The 15,560-nt window shown below is 40.8% G+C and overlaps 1 long non-coding RNA gene across 1 annotated transcript in view; it reads right to left on the bottom strand.

Annotated features, from left to right (window-relative positions):
* LOC135211220 (uncharacterized) overlaps positions 1 to 10,174 on the bottom strand; it is a 240,986-nt gene extending 230,812 nt beyond the window's left edge. Inside the window, exon 1 of the long non-coding RNA XR_010313644.1 lies at positions 9,997 to 10,174. This is a non-coding gene — a long non-coding RNA (uncharacterized LOC135211220). The remainder of the gene's footprint in view (positions 1 to 9,996) is intronic.
* Between the last annotated feature and the right edge of the window lie 5,386 nt (positions 10,175 to 15,560).

Here is a 15,560-nt window from a genome sequence, read left to right as displayed (position 1 = left end):
TATAATATATAGTAGTATACTATAACTATATATATATATATATAGATATCTATATATATAATATATATATATATATTTTATATATAATATATATATATATATAAACATCACAGTCGTAATTTAACAATACTCTTTTAAGTCTAGTTCCAAAGAATCTAAACAGAGTGGGAAAAGTTATCTTTGCTAAAAGTGTTTTCAAACTCTCGTTGCTGAATAACCACTGGTTCCATGCAACGTAAAAACACCATACAAACAAACCTTTCGGTAAACAACGCCATACAACAGTACAGTTTGTTAAACGTGTGAGGAGTGGACAAAGAGGCAGGTAGAAGTGTACTGATGTCGCAGAGGAGCATCGTGCCTGCGGGTCTGAAGGGCACGTCTTCCCACTTGAGGGCGGTGATAGCTGTGCAGTATGCGGCGGTCTCCGGGTCGGCGGCCTGTTCCCAGGCGAGGTCTTCGTAGTCGACCCCGAGATGCACGGCGTTGATTTCTATCCTCGATAGGGCGTCCGCCACGGGGTTCTTCTCGCCAGGCACGTACTGGATGGTGCAACCGAACTCCGCGATGGCTGCCAGGTGCCTCTGCTGTTTCGCTGACCAAGCATCGCCCGCCTTGGTGAAGGCGTGTACCAAAGGGAGGTGGTCTGTCCTGATCGTGAAGGGGGAGCCCTCGAGGAGGTAGCAGAAATGGCGCACTGCTTGGTACACCGCCAGGAGTTCGTGGTCGAACGTGCTGTACCTCGTCTCGGCGGCTGACAGTTTTTTACTGTAGAAGGCGAGTGGCTGGGGCTCGCCCTGGACCATCTGCTTGAGGACAGCCCCGCAGGCAACGTTGCTGGCGTCGGTGGCGTAAAGGTGCAGTAGGGTCTTGGTGGCATAATGTTGCGGTTCTGGCGAGGGCCCTCTTCATCTCGTTGAAAGCCTTCTCTTGTTCGGCCTCCCACGTTAGGGCCTCTGGCTTCCCCTTCAGGACCTGTGTTAGAGGAGACATGGTGCGGGCGGCGTCGGGGATGAATCGGCGGTAGTAGTTAACTATTCCGATGAACTCCTGCAGGGACTTGACCGTGGTTGGTGTTGGGAACTTCTGCACCACGCCTACCTTCGAGGCCATGGGGCGCACGCCTGCCGCGGAGATCTCGTGCCCGAGGAAGTCCACCTTCTCGGCGCCGAAGGTGCATTTGTCGAAACGGATGACCAGCACGTTTTCCTGCAGGCGCTTCAGGACCGCTTGGACATGATGTAGGTGCTCCTCCAAAGACCTGGAAAAAATTAAGATATCGTCGACGTAGCAGACGCAGAAGGGCAGGTCCCCCAGGATGCTGTCCATCAGGCGCTGGAAGGTGGCCCCTGCGTTCCTCAGGCCGAAGGTTGAGTAATGGAAGACAAAGGAGCCAAAAGGCGTGATGATGGCAGTCTTGGGGTCATCCTCGGGGTGCACTGGAACCTGGAAATAGGATTTTAAGAGGTCCATTTTTGTGAAGACTTTCGCCCCATGGAGGGCCCCTGTCAAATCCTGCATGTTTGGCAAGGGATATTGGTCGGGGATTGTAGCGAGGTTGAGTCTCCTGTAGTCTCCGCAGGGCCTCCAGGTGCCGTCAGGTTTCTGTACCATGTGCAGGGGCGACGCCCAAGGGCTCGACGCTTTCTTGCAGATGCCCATTCGTTCCATCTCCGAGAACGCCTGCTTCGCCTCCTGGAGGTGGCCCGGAGGGAGTCGTCGGAACTTTGCGTGTGTCGGGGGGCCTGTGGTGGTTATGTGGTGGAATATTCCGTGCTTGGGCAGCGTCCCTGCCGCCTGACAAAGTTCCGGCTTGAAGACTTCGGGGAATTCCTGCAGGAGGTTGCCGTACTTGTGGGGGGCGATGGTACAAATTGTAGGGGCGCCCGGGCCTGCTGCCAGTGGTAGGGAAAGGCATGTCCCCGTGTCGAGGAGGCGTTTGCGGCCCATGTCCACCAGGAGGCCGTTCTGCGCCAGGAAATCTGCCCCCAGTACCGGGATCCTGACGTCCGCGATGGTGAATTCCCAGACGTAGTTTCGCCCCAAGATGGATATCTCGAGGGACTTCGTGCCGTAGGAACGGATGGGGGTCCCGTTTGCGGCGACGAGGGCGGTTGTTTTGTCGGGCTCACGGCTATGGTCTTTTCCTGACGGCGGGAATATTGAGTGCATCGGCCCCGTGTCCACCAACATCCTCCGGCCGGAGATCGCGTCGCGGGCGTAGAACCCTACTGTGTGTGGTTCCGACGAGGCCGTTGCCACTGGCGGCCTTGGTTTTGTTTGCCGTCACCGTTTTTTGACTGCTGGAAGGTGCAAGGGCTTTCGCACCTCTTGGAGAATCTCTCGAACCTCCGGTGGAAGCGGCGCCAGGAGTTTTCACCTCGCTGCATGTGGGAGGACTTCCCTTGGGATACGGCGCCGATCTCTTGCGTTGGGTCGTCGTCGTCTTCTTCCTTCTCTGCGGCCAGGCACACGGAGGATCGGGGGCCTGCTAGCTTCGTCTCATTGTTCGACAACGTCAGTTTCTTTGCCTTCTCCAGTAGTTCGTCGTCCTCTAGGGTGTACGCGTCGGTCAGCTGTTTTCGGACGTCCGGCTCGAGTTGCCGCAGGAATATTTCGCGGCTCAGGCAGATCTCTTTCTTTTTTCTGTCGGGGCCTATTTTGGGCAGACGGATGAGGCCCATCACCGGGTCCCAGGCATCTTGGGGGTCGGCGCCGCGCATGGGGTTCGCGACTAGGTCGAGGGCGCGGGCGGCCTTTTCAGCGATGGCGTGGAGTAGGCCGTCACGAGCCTTTCTTTTATCTCGTCGAGCGTGACAAGTCTGGTTCGTGCTCGACCGGTCAGCCAAGAAGATATTCGGTTGAACACCTCTGTCGGGAGAGCCGCTGCGACGAGGTCGGCCTGCAGTACTTTGTTCGTGAGCCCCGCGATCCGGAATTGCCCTTCAGCTCGGAAGAACCAGACGGTCGGGTCAGCCGTTGTGAAGGGGGGTAATTTGACAGCTTGAGCGGCAGCTGTGTCCGAGGCCGTCGCTGGGGCAGGGGAGGCCTGGGTTTCCCGCGTGGTACTGTCTGCGCTCATTGTCCTCTCTCACAGAAACGGTCGACAGAGTCGTGAATGGTGGGCCAAACCGTTTGAGGAAACGCCTGAACACACCTTGGGCAGGTATGCCATATTTAGTCCGTTAGAGGCGTTGGTTATTTCCACGGTAGGAGCTTTCAGAGATCTATACTGAGGCGCCGTGTGAGTCCATTAAAGATCTCTGAAGGTGAGCGGCGGTAGTTAGTCCCTTAATGGCTGAGCCAAAACCGCTTGGGTCACCGCCACTCCGGGGTCACCAGTTGTGAGGAGTGGACAAAGAGGCAGGTAGAAGTGTACTGATTTTTATTACAGTCAAGGGAAATATAAATATACAGCATGCAGACGGAAATGTGGTTACCGACCCGCGAGAGAGTAAAAGTGGGTCGGCGAGACCCGATTTGTATTTCTTGAGAGACATAAAATACAAAATATAAAAGTACACAAGATATGGTTATACAAGCTTTATACACTGGCGGAAAGCCCGCTGAACACTCTCGCGGAGGGAAGTAAGAACAACGCGAATGATGAATTATATACAGAGAAAATTATGGATAAGCGTTGTCCTTACAAACGACTTATGAACCTGAACTCTCCTAACGATGGAGCCAGACCACGACGGGCTATTGACTTGAAATTGAAGCTGCCAAAAAGTAGGTGTTCATTTGAAAGCAGTAACAGAAATTAATAGGAAATGCAGAAAGAAGACATCAATTATTAGAATATAAAAAAAATTAAGAAATTGATAAACAAAAAACTACTAGCTTGTCATGAAAAATGTTTGGTTGTAGGTACTAGGTCTGGAAGCTATTGTTTTAAGGGCCTGTCCAAAGTAGCAGGCATGCCTTTCAGGCACTTCAAGCTGTTTATATTTTCTCTAGCTTCAGAAGCAGTGTTACCAGCCAATTGCCTAGTTCTGGCTCCAACTCAGCCAGTCAGTATAGTGAAACGGTTTATGGGAACGGTGTTTGCCCGCTGGGCAGTGCCCGCAAGTATGGATAGGGTCTTACAGTGATGCATAAAGGTTATAATTAATTTTGTGTGTGAATATATATATATATATATATATATATATATATATATATATATATATATATACACAAAATTAATAAACTTTATGCATCACTGTAAGACCCTGTCCATACTTGCGGGCACTGCCCAACGGGCAAAGACTGTTCCCATAAACCGTTTCACTATACTGACTGGTTAAGTTGGACCCAGAACTATATATATATTACATATATATATATATATATATATATATATATATATATATATATATATATATATATGCTTAAAAAATCACAGTAGATGCACGTGAATTCATTAAATAAGCGAATACCACAGGAAAATGATAGTCAAAAATCCAAGCGCTTTCGTCTTTACTAAGACATTGTCAAGGAGCTAATGAAATGCAATTGGAGAGAAAGGTCTCAGGTACACAAAATCGATCAAGAATACCAGATGGTTAATTGTCAAAAGGGTAAAAATGAAAGAGATAATCCAGGATTATCGGATATCACACGGTCGCAAACCTAAACAGATTTTACCCTAACCGAAATTACAAAGTATCTTTACAGTCCAAAACATGTCAAAACTGAATATATTATCAATTTTGAAATATTTTCATATAAAAAATGATAAGTGACAAATTTTCAACCTTTTGTCAACTTTGACTCTACCGAAATGGTAAAAAAAAACGCAATTGTAAGCTAAAACGCTTATATTCTAGTAGTATTCAATCATTTACCTTCATTTTGCAACAAATTGGAAGTCTCTAGCACAATATTTCGATTTATGGTGAATTTATGAAAAAAATAACATTTTCTTTACGTCCGCGCGGTAACTCTTCCGAAAAAATCATACGTGCGATTGTGGTAATGTTTACACCATTTTAAATTAGCCGTTACATAAAGTTTTATATATGAAAATGTGCGCAATTTCATTTAGAATACAACAAAAAATAATTGAAGGTTGTAGCTTTTCTCATTTTTGAAATATTTGCATATAAATCACGATAAATAGAAAAAAAACCACATTCGGTCAACTTTGACTCTACCGAAATGGTCGAAAAACGCAATTGTAAGCTAAAACTCTTACAGTCTAGTAATATTCAGTCATTTATCTTCCTCTTGAAACAAATTCGAAGTCTCTTGCACAATATTTAGATTTATGGTGAATTTAAAAAAAAAACTTCCCTTCCCTCCGCGCGCGGATTCTCCACCACAAATCTCCGAAATGCGTACGTCCCATTCTCGGAATATTTGCTCCGTTTCATATTAGGCATTTCATAGAGTTTTATATATGAAAATGTGCGCAATTTCATGTAGAATAAAACGAAAAATATTTGAAGGTTTTAGCTTTTCTTATTTCCGAAATAATTGCATATAAAAAAATATATATAACAAAATTCGACATTCAGTCAACTTTAACTCGTGAGATATGGTCGAAAACTGCAATTGTAAGCTAATACTCTTACAGTATAGTAATATTCAATCATTTTACTTCATTTTGAAAGAAATTGGAAGTCTAGTACAATATTTAGATTTATGGTGAATTTTTGAAAAAAATATTTGTTTACGTCCACGTGTTACGAATTCATGCATTATTTTGTGATAATATTTTCTCTGTGTTGCTTTTATCGTTTTACAATGTGTTATATACCAAAATGATCGCATATTAGTGTAAATTACAACGAAAAAAAAAGTAACTTGTTAACCTTTAACCGTTTTGCGCACAGCGCGATTTGAATACAATTATATATAAAATTTCGTTTTTGCACTATCATATATCGCATTATTTATATATGATAATGATAATTTTTTTCATTCCTGATGGTTGCATACTAAACTTCAGCCAATGACAAAAAAAGAAGCCAAAATGAACTCTTAATCTTGAAAACTAAGCACGCTGTGATTTTTTGAAAAAAATATTTTTTCCGCTTCCGCGCTCACTCTGAAACACCTCCGACACACGGGAGACAATTTTTTTTTTACCGCTTCGGCGTTTAAGGGTTAATGATGAAATTGAAAAAAAAAATTTTGATATTTATAGAAAAATACTGCAAATATGTGAATTTCCCGCGAATAATGGGTAGATATTTTCCGAAGAGAAATCCATGAATACGTGAGTCCACTAATGCTGAGAATGCGAATAAGGGAGATTCACTGGGTAATAAATCTTGTGTGTTAAAAAACCGGACCTTTACACACCACCTCATTAGGCTAAATAACAGGAATTAAACCTCTATTCTTGAACATGACATACTATGAATACAGTGGTCGCCCATATTCGTGGGGATGTGAACCAGACACCCCAGTGAATAGTTGGAACCCCTATAAAAACGCTTAAAATAGCCTATTTTGTTAGTTAAAACTCAAGAAAACCCGCTAAAAATGTTTATACCTGGTTTTGTAATAGTTTTATCACAAAAAGGGCATTTTATGATGTAACTGATAAAACAAACAAGGAATTTGTGTATATTTCTCATAGAAAAATACTGCAGATTTCCCGTGAATAATGGGGGATATGTTCCGGAGAAATCTGTAATGTGTGAGTCTGCAAATCCAGAGAACGCGAATACGGGGCCCATTGTAGATATATCTTTATAGAAATAGAATCAGGCTATAAAGAACAGAACATATGAATTATGGGCTACTATTGTATAAATTTTCTGAATTTTCCCACCCTATTGTTTTGAGCCACACCTGTACCGGTCCTGTACCCACAGTACAGATCAAGTCTTGTCCTGCCTTACTTGCCCTATCCTGTCAGCTACTATGGTGTTTGGGAACCTTATTCATATAATCATAAGCTGAACCTGTTACACACCATTTTATTCAGATAAACTGACAGGAATTAGACCTGTCAATCCTCAACATGTTATGAATATATATCTTTATAGAGATAGAATAGGCTATAAAGAACAGAACATATACATCTTATAGGCTATCATCAAAGCAAAGGCTATTTTGTTATTGAATTTGTTTGTTTTCCAACTCTACTTTTCTGAATCATACCTATACTGGTCCTGTAAACACAGTGCAGATATAGTCTTGTCCCGACTTACTTCCCCTATACTGTCAGCTATTATGGGGTTGACAACCATATTCATATGATCATAAGGTGAACATGTTACACACCATCTCATTCAGGCAATTTGACAGGAATTATTATACTTGTCAATGTTTTTTTAATAAAAAAAATTGAATTTTGTTTATTACAAGATGTCTACTTTTTTATTATAAAAATAGGAATTATATGTTTAATACAAAGTTGTATAACGAGATTTTGTAGCATTTTTATTATGACAGTTTGGAGTACCTGAGTTGATAAGATAGGCCTAGAGTACGGGGTAACATTGTTCTAAGATAAAATTTTGAGATGCCAATTTTTTGTTAATTGAAAATGTGAGCTTTAGTTTACTACAAAGTTGTATAATTTTTTGTGGTGATGATACTTGATACAAATGCGAGTAGCATACCGGAAGTGAGTAAAATTTAAGTTTCGCCCTTCACATGAATATCAATCATATTATGAATTGTAACTGAATTGGAATTGAAACCCCTCATGATTTGAATTGAATTGAATTGGAATTGAATATTTATTTTTGAAAATGATTTGGAATTGAATTTCATAAATTCACAACTTTCGTTGAATTGGAATTGATTTGAATTGATAATAATGAATTAACCCCAACCCTGGATAGTAGGAAATTCAAAAAAAAAAGAAACTGGCCCCCACTTGTTTAAAAATGTAACACTGTGATACTCATAAAGCTGAAAGTAATAAGAGAAGGGTCACTATAAATTCGTCCTTTTTCAGTCTTACTCCCTGATGGTCATCAAAAGCCAAAAACAGCTTATGATGATACTCAGATTCATGTTGGTGAACAATCACTTTTAAGTAGAAGACCTCATATGAAAATATTGAAGCCTTGGTACTTGGATCATTATATAAAATGTGCAATATTGTGGTTCAGTGTTTCTTTTACTATGCTTTCACAACTGCACGATTCTTAAGTTCCATGAGGCATATGCAAACTGCATATTATAAGTTATGTGCATATCATGTACCATTAGAAATTTTCATGTAGAGCAGGTCAGGCACTGTTCACACTAGTGGGCATGTACTGCTCAACAGGTAAATACAGTTTCTATAAAACTTCACTATACTGACCAACCGATCATGGAGCCAGAACGATGCGATTGTCTGGTAACACTGCTTCAAAAGCGAGAGAAAGTATAAACAGCTGGAAGTGCCCGACAGGCATGCCCACTAGTGTGGACAGGCCATAACTTTCGTTGTGAGGGGAAGAGGGATATGGTCTTCAGAATGAGAAACATCACTTCCTGATTTGCGTTTAATATGTTAGGAATTTTACTTGAAGATAAAGCATATTATGATTATAATTATATTAGGATGGTTTAGAAGTCAAAGACCACATCACTGTGTCTAGTTTGTATGATGTACCTTAAGAAGCTGCTATAAAAAATACAGTACCAGTGGTGGATTTAAGGGGGGGGGGACCTGGCCACGTGTTCCACCGCCCCCCCCCCCCCCCCCCCCCATGGATAGTATAATGTGTAGTAGTTAAGTCTCAGAGTTATAACTAAATTTTGATAATGTGTACCCACTGTACCAAAACACTGAAAATAAAGTTAAATAACCTTTTAATGCTTGTATTTGCCAAAAACAACTTTACCTGGTACTTCTTTGTAAGCTACACCTGTAGTAAAACGTAACAATATCCTCATAATTATACTCTCTCTCTCTCTCTCTCTCTCTCTCTCTCTCTCTCTCTCTCTCATTACTGCAATATTGTTTGTGTGTGCATGTGTGGATATGATGTAAATTATGTGTGCATACACATATACCTAAATATTGATATATATGTACCATGTGTACATTATATATTATTATATAATAATCGTCATTGGGCTCGCGCCCCCCCCCCCCCCACTCCCCATGGAAGATTTCTAGATCCTCCACTAGGTCATGCGGACTACCATAAGAAAGTTTTTATTTGAATCAATGGGCATATAGGCCTAGAGTTTGCCTGGCTAAAGTTCTGCCCTTACCATCCCTTAAAGCTATTTTTTCCTTATGATTATTCGTCTTTTACCATAAAGAAGTAATATTTATATACTGAAAACAATGTTATTCTTAGAATAAGGTTTAAATGATATAGCATCATACCAAATGAGTAGTTTGCGGACACAGGTGTAGCTTAGTCTACTGAGCGGCCTTGAGAAAAAGAAGTTTAGTGAAGCCTAGGTATCACAAATCTGTGAAACGTATCATTTGGTGAATACATAGTATATTAATCCAAGAATTTTGCACATATATATAAAATACAATTTTTACGTTGAATCCAATATAAAAAAATTTTTACACAGTTTATGTACGTCGTCCTGAATTAGTCCCACGTCATTCAGTAACGTTTTAGAACGTCGTTGAGAAAACCACGTTTGAGAAATTGCTTGTTGTTAAACAACCCTAGTAACGCTTCCTTTACAGACAAAAACTGAAAAATTGACCACATGAACAGTACTCCTACAAGAGTGCCTACTGCAAGGAATTCTAAATACTGACAAAATACAGCAGGTGTCCTTCGACATAACAGTAACATTGTATACTACAATACAGGACAACACAACCTAACCTAAGGGCGTAACTTACTGCTAGTATTTTGAATCAATAGCAAGGTCTTTTTTTTTCTTGTGTATTATGCGGCATAATTAAGATTAATGTTGCTCTGGTTTTATAACAGAAATCGCCATTGCATATATGGGCCATAATAACACGCTTAATATGTAAAGGGTTAACAGAGAAACCTTATCTACAGCCAAGTTGCTAACAAGACATTGATCTATCACAAAAGTATGGGTAAATAGAATTAATCATGATTTGCTTACCTGTGAAATGTTATGCAGTCTTCTCTTGATGAATTTTTGATCCCATCCCGTCTACTATAAATTGCGCAACATAATACGATTATGAAGATAATTAACGATAAAAATCCCTGAACACTCACCAAACATTGAAACTCCGCGGCTCCCAGGTTCTGCAACAGCGCCGCCCTGCGGCCCTGGAACCATAGCACCAAGTTACGTCAGCTCAGCGCTGTAGGAAGGTGAATACAAAACATACATTTGATTATGCGAGTTCGAATGAAAATTATTTTAATATTTTCTTGCATGTAAATTACATTGGTAGGGTAATGTTCGAGAAGATTGTTCTCTTTGAGGATACCTGGGTAGGTGAAAGGAACAGCCATTGCAACATCGGCTAAAAGGCGGGAAATTTCAATTAATGCTTGACAATGTATTACCGTGTTTGAACAAACGAGCAATGTTGACTGATATGAAGTGAAAGTGGGCTTGAACAAGGCTTCGTGGTTTAGTGATCAATATTATAAAAAGTTTTTTCAGTTTACTATGATAGTTATTTTTAAAATTCATCTAATGAGGTTATACTTGGAATAAGGTTTCAATGATAATGAAGTCTTGTGATTTGAACAGCTTGTCTTCATAGGTCTACTTGTAGCCTTGGCTATACCAGTGATATAGAACAATTTTAAGAGCATTGTCCGTTTGCGTAGGTGGATAAAGGCTTGTCTTTCTTGTGTTTGTATAGTTGTATTATCGATACAAGTCGACGTCTTTATGATTTGTATGAGAGGGTGTGAGGGTTATCGTATTGTATGTCTGAATATTTATTATAATACGCCAAAGATCTTGGAAACGTTGATTTTCAGCCAATCACGACATACACGTGTGCGTGTGCCACATCGTTGAAACCAACTACAGTATAAAAACAATCTCCAGTTATTATTAACCCTCTACTTTAGGGAAACGTCAAGAGTCCACCCCATCAATAGGAACTTTTGGGTCTGCAAATTACAAATTATCTAATAAATATAGACTTGGGAATCCTGCTCCGCTGATTGACATAACGACATCGATAGAAAATCAACAAACTCGCCCAGTTTATGCGCCAGACGGCATTAAGGGTTGAGTTTGTGGAATGCAATGTCGAAGTGGCAACACTTTCTCTCCAGAGAAGCTTCATTACCTATCAGCACACCAGGAAAAAGTGGTTACTGAAGAGCTGAAGGTATACCCATCAGGCGTATCAAAATATTGTATATTGTCACTGTCCTCATTCGTCTTGTCACTACCTTTAACTCCAAGAACCTTCCCGCCAATATACAATTCTCCCGGTATGAGTATGAACTTAGGATCCTTACCGACAGGAAAAAATTTTTATCATATTACATGACCTCAACCTCATTGAGTTATCCAGTATTATTCACTAACAACTACAGTGGAGCGTATGTGCATAATTATTTCAATTAAAAATTTAAATTATATAAATCGGTAAATAAAAAAAATAAGCTGGGTCGCGCATTCAAGCACAATATGCTGATCACGAGCAATCCCGTAAGGGGGGAGGGCCATCAGTGCACTTTACGTAGAACACTGTAAGCATTAAGGATCATTGCAGCGCTCCTTTGGCACCTAACCACAACCCCTTTCATTCCTTGTACTCTACGTTCGTTCAGTCTTTCTTCCATCTTACGTACCAACCCCTCCTAACAATACAACTGCGAGGTTTTCCTCCGGTAACACCTTTGAATCATAGAACGAAAAAATCTACCCCGAGCAATTATCTGTTAGTGCACGGTATATCTTGACCTTCCAAGAAAGAATATTTCCACCCAAAGACAGTTAAGGTATCCATACAGATAACTTTAATTTCCATTCACCGACTTATAAAAGATTTCAAAATCGTGTCACCCCTCTCCAAACGACCATAATTTTCATTTAAGGAGCGAAACCAATTTTATTCTATATTATTCCACCCTCAGCAAGCAATAATGCGATTACTTTACAGACTTACTTCTTTTCATTCGTCGTTTACCTGAGATCTCTGCTGTTTTCCCAAGAGGTGCTCCAAAGACCAAAAGAAGTCTTCTTTAGGTCTTGGGTGTGCCTTCCCATCTGTTAAATGAGCTGAGGTATGTCCTTCTACCTTAAACATACCACAAAATGGACGTTTACCAGCCTAGTAAGTTTCATTGTCTTGCAGATCTGATAACACCACGCTTAAAAGCTAGACGAAGGTTTGTAAAGTATCTAATCCTGATAGTATTTCTTATCGGTGGATACGAAAATTTAAATGGTCCCCCCCACCCCCCCCCCCTCTCTCTATCTCTCTCTCTCTCTTAGTTGCATAACATTCGGACAGGAGCACTGTTGTCAACACTCTCGAGTTACACAGCAGGAAACTTTAAATCATATGATAGATACAATTCATAGGACATAGATAGCACAACTTTTGTTCCTAGTGAGTTATTGTTGATAATAGATACCTATATGCCATCCGTGACGGTCCGTCTCCAGATAAATACATAGGGAAACTTGTTAAGTGAGAAAGATGTGTATTTACATGGCGTCCTCAGATTTGAATAGCAAGAATGTATTAACAACACGACATATCATTGTCACCTCGGAATATCAAGAAATAGATATCAAAGTCGCGTACTTCAAAAACTTCTTTTATATCGCAGACAGAATATTGTTTTGAAGGTAACGACATCCTTCATCAGCCAAATGCCAGAGGTTGGTCCTCATCTTTGCTGCAATGCAATATCCATCATGGCTTTGTTACCTTGGCGCCCGCAAGCGCCTCAGCGGCGTGGTTGATATGGTGTTAGCGTTCCACCTTGGTGGTCGCGGGTTCGATACTCTGCCATTCCATTGAGGAGTGAGAGGTGTGTATTTCTGGTGATGGAAGTTCACTCTCGACGTAGTTCGAAAGTCACGTAAAGCCGTTGGTCACGTTGCTGAATAACCACTGGTTCCGTGCAATGTAAAATCATCATACAAACAAACCATGGGACAGGGAAAGAAAGCAAAGTGTTTTAGTTAAATGTAACATTTATTTTTCTCCAGGATTTCAGGGGGATGGGGCAAGTGCCCCCTTACCCCTACTTGCGAGCTCCCACGGTTACGCCACTTGCAAGCTTAGTTCATCCTTGTCGTCTTGCAGTGGCTTACTTTTCACGTAGGAGGATAGTACTATACTCTGTTTTTTTCCATCTGTCCATCCGCCTGTGGTGTTTGCGCATGGTAACACTGCGTCCCGGGCTTTAAATAATATCTTATTTCGAATATTAACGGTGTAATTCACATACAGTAAATTATTAAAACACTTTTCAGTTGCAAATGTACACCCAGATATCCTTTTATTTACCTAAAACTTACACATAGAGTAACTATTTAAAGCCCGCAGTGTTACCATGCGAAAACACCACAGGCGGATGGACAGATGGAAAAAACCGAGTATATACCTCCATCCATGTTATCCGTCTATCTACCTTCTCCAAACAGCTACATCATAGTACAACTGGGAGGTTTTCTTCCGGTTACACCTTTCAAACCTACTTACTCTCAATTTCCTTTCCAGCGCTGAATGACCTCATAGGTTCCAGTGTCTGGCCTTTGACCTAAACTCTACTATATTCCATTCCATTCCATTCCATTACTCATGCCTGTATTCATTTGTTATTTTATTTGCTAGCATTTAATTGATTGTATATTTCTATTAATAATTTTTTATTTTCTCAGATCTTGTCTTTTTACACTGCCTTGCGACAGCTCCCAAGGGCAATGTTATTCCTTACGTCAACATCTGCAGTCAGGATTGATTGATTGGTCACCGACGCCGATCTGCAGTCAGGAAAGAATTTTTATCACTGTAGTTGTTGTGATTCTTCTAGAAACCATAAAATTCGTATCAGTAAATGAGAAAACCGTACAAAATTGTAGTGGAGTTGAACAGGGCCACTGTTTTGCCTAGTTTATCGAAGTGATATATTTTAAAGGAAAAAGTATAAGTGATATAAAAACACTATTACACTGAAAAGCCTCAGCGTTTACAGCAGGTATCAATTATAAATGGCAAATCATTGAGAAAGATTGCGTAAAACGAATTTACCCTCATTATAATAATAATATCCGAAAGGAAGAAATTTCGACAAGTTTCCGAAATATGGCTACCGAAATTTGACAGGAGTAGGGTCGGTAGCCCTGAGTATCACGTATCTTAGGCCACGTGTAATCTATAAGTAACCGGAGATTCATGACGACTACCGCTAATCTCTAATCACTTACAGGCGGTTGTTAAGCACCGGCAGAAGTCCTTTCCTGAGGTGGCTGTCACGCCCGCATACCCGCCCACACACGTGCGCTTCCCTGGACACCCTCTGCGACTCCACTTGTGAGGTCCGGACAAGAGAGTGCCTATGTCAATGAAGGACCGGAAACAAGGGGTTGGCCTATACCTTTGATCTCCGGGCAAGACCCGAGAGGTAATACGAGGGAACTGTGAGGGACGAGAGAGGACGGGGACCGCAAGTGTGAAAATGAGGGAACAATTAGTGGAAACAGGCATAAGAGCTCTAGATGTTATTCGCTAGCGGTGTTTGCGAGCTGTTTGCAAAATTTGTTTTCGATATGTTTGCAAACAAAATTTTTCTGTTTATTACCCTCGATAAGAAACAGTTATTTAACTTTGATTGCAAACTTTAGGAATAGTTTACAAACTTACGACGAACAGTAACAGACTTTCTGTAGACATAGTCTGCAAAAATATTCCTAGTGTGGTCCGACCTTTTAAAAACAATTTTGTCTCCAAGTTTCCTGGAAAGAGAATAGTTATCATCGTCAATCTAGACTCAGGATGCAGTACCCTAAACAAGGAGCAGTTACCTACTTCCTCGACATGCTACTTTTCCACCAATGTACTGTCATATCTTTTCAGATTCTCTTTTGAATGCTTACAATCTCTCATATTCATTTTCATCAAAAGGAAAAAGTCGTGTATTAAAGCGATAACTTTAGCAGTGTTCTCCAAGAGGACAACATTGAGTAAGCCCTTTCTTTTGCTGGCACCTGATAACAAAGTAATGTGCTGACCTCTTCCACACAACGGAATGTTAAACCAGTATCCTTCTTAACCTCACTTCTAGCATTAGCATGAATGGAATTTCTTATTTCATTCCAAAATTTGGATTCAAGGTTGCAAGGAAACAATATTATTGGGACGGGTCCAACTGGATTTAATATGTTTAAGATATTTTAAATGCCTAAATCTTTTTATCATTATAACCTCTTCGCATGAAAATTAGCACAATAATCTTTTCATCGAAATCTTTTGTTCTTATTTTTGTAGCATATGAAAGATGCCGTATAGTAACAAACCCGTCAACCCCATCATTAGATCTTGTAAGAGTTTTCTAACCACTTGACCACTGATGATGATATTCTTCTAATAACATTGTTCACAATACTTCATCCTGTAAAATCCATTGTAGTATAGCTACGTCAAGCTTCTTGGGAAGGGACAGAGTTAATAGTTACTACGTCATGGATTGTTATCATCATCATAATTAATACACTGCAGGTCATTCCTC

Source organism: Macrobrachium nipponense, chromosome 4 (assembly GCF_015104395.2).
Source record: "Macrobrachium nipponense isolate FS-2020 chromosome 4, ASM1510439v2, whole genome shotgun sequence".
NCBI classification, from domain to species: domain Eukaryota; kingdom Metazoa; phylum Arthropoda; class Malacostraca; order Decapoda; family Palaemonidae; genus Macrobrachium; species Macrobrachium nipponense.
This window is presented reverse-complemented; position numbering and strand designations above follow the sequence as displayed.